Below are 5,343 nucleotides of genomic sequence, written 5' to 3' on the forward strand. Positions count from 1 at the left end.
TTCTCACAGTGCTTGTACAAATATTATCATTGCCTACCATCGAAAACCCCAGTGAGATCATTCCTTCACTGATGAACTAAGCATCCTTCTACTCGATGTGAAAGCCAATTCTGTACAGGCTAACTGCAGCGTCTGTGGTGGCTTTAATGTTCGAATGCAGGAGGCGTTTAAGAAAGTAAATGAAATTAAAAACTAGTGCCCCCGCCGAGACTCGGAGAACAGGAAAGAAATCTAAGTAGACATGACGAAAGCGGTACGTCACTGTTGTTACCCCGCGTGTGCCAGCCACTGACACAACAAAAGGACTGCATAAAGATTTCTTTAGTGCCAATACTCGCCGTGTAAACCTGAAAAGATGCGAAACAGCGCGCATGCACTCATACAGTGATTTAATCCAGAGGTAGCGCGGATAAGACCGCCACGTTTCAACTTTCTGGACGATGATTGGGACAACTTAAGCTCAACGGCACGTCATTCGAAGATTTTTTTAAATCTAATACTCTTGTTTTATCTGTCTCTGTAAGTGAAATACAAAGTCTCGGTAGTAACTTTCTTGATGTCATTCTCGGGTAATTGTCATCCATCGCTTTGCAATGCGATCATAGCAGTGTTGTTCAACCTATCTATTGCTATTCCCTGTTGAGTGCGTTTCGAAAAGTATATCTGCGACTACCGCAATGATCATTTTAATAAATATATGATGGACTAGCCACATTTCAACACTACTTTGAGCAGTCCGCTAGCAAAAATCTATTTATAACTAGTCTTTTGATACCAACTGTTGTGAACGTGAATTTCTAACACCGGAACGCTCCCAGTGTTGCGCGTTCGGCCGGTGAGCTACAGAGACGCTCCCCAAGGACGGCGTCCAAGCCGGCGTCTCCGAGCCTGCGCGTCGTCATCGTGGAGTGCGTTGTGCGTTCGGGCCGGACAGCTACGGGAACGCTACCCGGGTTGGCGTTCAAGCCTTGCCAGCCAATCAGCCAACAGGACGCTCCTGATTGGATGAAAAGGGGCGGGAGTCTGTGGCGACTCTATTTAAGGGCTCCCGTCTCCTGTGTCTGTGTCTTTTTCCTGTTGAGATACATCGTGCCATGTATCGTGCTTCTCGCTACTTGTAAATATGTAAATACATGTACCTTTTTTTTCACGCTGCTCCTTAACCCCCGGTCTCTTCATTGCTCCGGCTGGTCGGCGACAGCGGACCCGCGTCCCGACGGCAACTGAGAGCCCGCGTCTCAACAACTGGATGGCAGCGCTGGGATCGAAGTCAGCTCTTCGCATCGCCTAGCAGCGTTCGCAGTTGCAAGAGCTCCCACGTTGGTGGACCCCATGATCGTGGCTCTGTGAGTGTCCGACCTTTCTTCCCTGAGGTACTTTGCCAGGCTTTTGAATTTAGCGTCAATGCTGGCAGGCTTTCTTTGGCAGTGCTGTGAGTACTGATTGTTGTACGCATTGCTAAGAAGAGATAGGGGACCGGTCGGGTGTCTGAGCGCATCATGGACCTGAAATCTTTGCAAAAGCCGGATCTAATTTTGATCAGCAAAGAATTAGGGGTTGAACTTGGGAAGGCCGTGCGGAAACCGCAAATCATAGAGGCAATAATATCTTGCGGTGCGGACGATGAAGAGCTTAGCGAGACATGGGAATTGATTAAGGAAAGGAAAGCAGCTGAAGAGAAACGGGAAGCGGCTGAGAAGGAAAGGGAAGCAGCTGAGAAGGAACAGCGCGAGCTGGAACAGAAGCAACGCGATCGCGAGCTTCAGCTTCGAGAGAAGGAGCTAGAGTTAGCACGCCGACAGCAGGAAATTAACCAAAGGAAACTGGACGCGGAGTCGAAAAGAGCCGAAGCCGGCGTCGCTCAGCCACCATCCCCCAGCCCAGGAGGGAGGGAAACAATCAAAATTAAAGATTTCATGCAACCCTTCCAGCTAGGCGAGGACATTGGTATTTTTTTGGTGAACTTTGAAAGGACATGCCAAAAAAACAATCTTGGGAAAGATGGTTGGCCACAGCAACTATTGACACTGTTGCCGTGTAAAGTAGCGGACGCGATCGGGAGACTGAGTGCGGAAGAATCGGAGGACTATGAGACCGTGAAGGCAAACCTCCTAAAGAAGTACCGCCTGACTGCCGAGGCTTTTCGCCAGCGTTTCAGAAAAGCCACTAAGTGTAAAGAAGAGTCTTACCTCGAGTTTGGTTATAACTTAGTGGAGTGGTTAAAGAGCGCAGGCGTTCACGGGGACGCAGGAAAGATCGTGGAGTGCATGTGTCTAGAGCAGTTTTATGACACAATTCCGGATCGAATGCGTTGGTGGATTCTCGACAGGGCCGAGGTAAACACTGTTGAGAAGGCTGCTGTTGTGTCCGGTCCAGACCACCTCCCTTCCAGACCTGAAGAGACCGGTTGGCGAGCAGACGCCGGCCGGCGGACAAAGACTAAGCCCCGACCTCGGCACTTCGAGAAGTGGCTGCGGACCTCTTCCCTTCGTGCACGATTTTCCGGGCGGGGGCGAGCTGTTGTGAACGTGAATTTCTAACACCGGAACGCTCCCAGTGTTGCGCGTTCGGCCGGTGAGCTACAGAGACGCTCCCCAAGGACGGCGTCCAAGCCGGCGTCTCCGAGCCTGCGCGTCGTCATCGTGGAGTGCGTTGTGCGTTCGGGCCGGACAGCTACGGGAACGCTACCCGGGTTGGCGTTCAAGCCTTGCCAGCCAATCAGCCAACAGGACGCTCCTGATTGGATGAAAAGGGGCGGGAGTCTGTGGCGACTCTATTTAAGGGCTCCCGTCTCCTGTGTCTGTGTCTTTTTCCTGTTGAGATACATCGTGCCATGTATCGTGCTTCTCGCTACTTGTAAATATGTAAATACATATACCTTTTTTTTCACGCTGCTCCTTAACCCCCCGTCTCTTCATTGCTCCGGCTGGTCGGCGACAGCGGACCCGCGTCCCGACGGCAACTGAGAGCCCGCGTCTCAACACAACCTAATTAGTTTTGCTATCTAATCCTCTGTACACGAATTTTCTGTTCACAGGGAAGTGTATCACCATAGGCGATATATTTGTTACGAAATTATGCAATAAGAAAAACAACGGTCGTTCCGGAAGCCAGAATTAAGTTTCGGCTTCTAAACAATTACTTTCATTTCCAGAGTCATTATGCTAATTTGGTAAAGAGCGCTAAAAGTTTAACAAATAGAACTTAATTAACAGCCTTCGTATGACACCAGATCAGCAGGAATTTGTTAACTGCCGCTCACAGGCGCTAGCATGTTATTTCTATAATAAATTCAGATGGATCTCAAGTTCCCGAAGACCTTCATTCTGACGCAACAAATTGTATTTCATGTATGTTGTCCCTCAGGAACCAGCAGAAAAAATTCAGGGTGGTGGTGGTGAAAACTTTTATTTTGGGAAAAAGAGTTTGTGAGCCACAGAGTGGCCCCGCTACATGGTCGGCGTCCCTAGTCCGGGACACCGCACGACGAGGCCCCGTCTCTCGCCCGTTTCACCAGAGCCCTTTGGGACTCAAGCGAGGAGCAGTCGAGGAGGGGCACTTTGACTGTCTAAAGTGCGTAGAGGCGAAAGCGTTTTCCGCACCCCTTTGACTGCTTCTGTGGCACTGCTGGCGTCACATGTAATTGAGTACTAATTGCTAAGTGACGACAAATCACTAATTAATGGTTAATTACTGATTTGTGCCTGAATACTAATTAACCGCTAATTAATGCCGCTTAAGCTTCGCCTTTAGGAGTGGAACGTGACAGCGCGTTGCAGCGCTGCCAGGCAGTCCACGGAACGCCGCCACCACCCGTTCGGCGCGGTGCCTTGCCCTTTGAACGCTTTTGAGGAAAGGAAAGGGCGCAGTAATTCTCTGTCATCTCGGTGGACACCTGAACAGCACCGTAGAGGAAGGGAGAAAGTAGGAGTGGAAGAAGAAAGACAAAGATGGCCCGTAATGAAGAAAATGAAAATTGTATTTGAGGAAAGAAAATTACGCAGTAACTGTCTCACATATCTCGGTGGACACCCGTCAAAATTCAGGGGTGCACTTTTTTTACCTAAAGTGTGGTCACTGATGTGTGGTTAAGATGTTAAGCTTCGCCTCTAAGAGTGGAACGCGACAGCGTCTTGCAACGCTTCCAGGAGTCCATAGAACGCCATCGCCCATTCGGTTCTATGCCTCGCTCGTCGGTAAATTGGTTTTTGAGGAAAGGAAATGTAACTGTCTCTCATATCTCGGTGGACACCTAAACCTCGCCGGAAGGGAAGGGAGGAGGAGGGGAGTGAGCGAAGACACCGTATTCACTAGACGCACCTTTGTTCTTCCCAAACCATCGAGCTGGTATGGCGGAGTGGATAGCATGCTCGTCTCACACTCCGAAAACCGGGGTTCGATTCCCGAGCTCGACCAATTTCACACTCGGTTTTATTTATTTATATGGCCTGGCTAGAAAAGTTAATTAGGCCAATTGAGTAATTAAGCAATTAACCAAGCTCTGTCCCACTTACTTGGAGCATCACTATACGATCCCTTCAATTGGTTGCCTGGTTACTAGCCAAAGTAAAATTGGCTCCGTTTGAAATTCGCGCACTGTGACGTCATGACCGTTTGGACCAACTAAAAAGCCTGACATTTCTGTTGACAACTGCTGCTTACAACGATGAGACATTAAAGGCTTTCGCCTTAAAAATTGGCAGTGGCTTAGCTCAGCTATGCCAGGATACACGTAGCGAGAGTTACGGTACATCCGTGGTCACGTCTACTTGTTTTACTTATCGTCATGGCTACGTGTTAGGCATTAAAGACGAGACATGGGGTGAAGGCGGCACGTGTTATTCAGCTTTACTGACTGCCAGAAAGACGGCCCGGTGATCCGTAAAGTAACACGCGGCCGTATCGGTCGGAGGAGAGCGGCGTCTGATCCGCGGTCGGCGCACTAGCTGCGCGGCTCTGAAGTCACTTGACTACTTGCGCATGCGCGGAACATGCGACCGACAGCCACAGCGATACGGCGATACTGCGCGTAATGTAGCTCTCGCTACAAAAATCTTCCTATGCTGCAGAGTTCAAATTTCTCTCAAAAGCCACTAGTTAGAGATTCGGTCCACGAAATTTATATTTTAGCAGTCATACCTGTCAGTATGACTGCTAAAATAGTTAAAGGTAATAAAAAAATATCAAGCCTTTCAAGCAAACCATTTTCAGGCACTTTATTTCAAGCAGCCATAATTCGATTGAGAGGAAAATAAGAATTTATCAGCATTGAAGGCAGCAAACCCACCGATCTGTCGTCCAATTATCATCAAATTTCTTTGATGTACATTGCATGCGAACGCC

At 49.0% G+C, this 5,343-nt stretch overlaps 1 long non-coding RNA gene across 1 annotated transcript; it reads left to right on the forward strand.

Moving 5' to 3' along the window:
• The first annotated feature begins 784 nt into the window (after positions 1-784).
• Positions 785-2,902, forward strand: LOC149359793 (uncharacterized). The gene is made up of 2 exons (XR_016288804.1): positions 785-1,346; positions 2,330-2,902. It is a non-coding gene; the product is annotated as an uncharacterized LOC149359793 (long non-coding RNA).
• The last annotated feature ends 2,441 nt before the right edge of the window (positions 2,903-5,343 follow it).

This window comes from Amblyomma mixtum, chromosome 2, assembly GCF_055824585.1.
Source record: "Amblyomma mixtum isolate Tamu chromosome 2, ASM5582458v1, whole genome shotgun sequence".
NCBI classification, from domain to species: Eukaryota; Metazoa; Arthropoda; class Arachnida; order Ixodida; family Ixodidae; genus Amblyomma; species Amblyomma mixtum.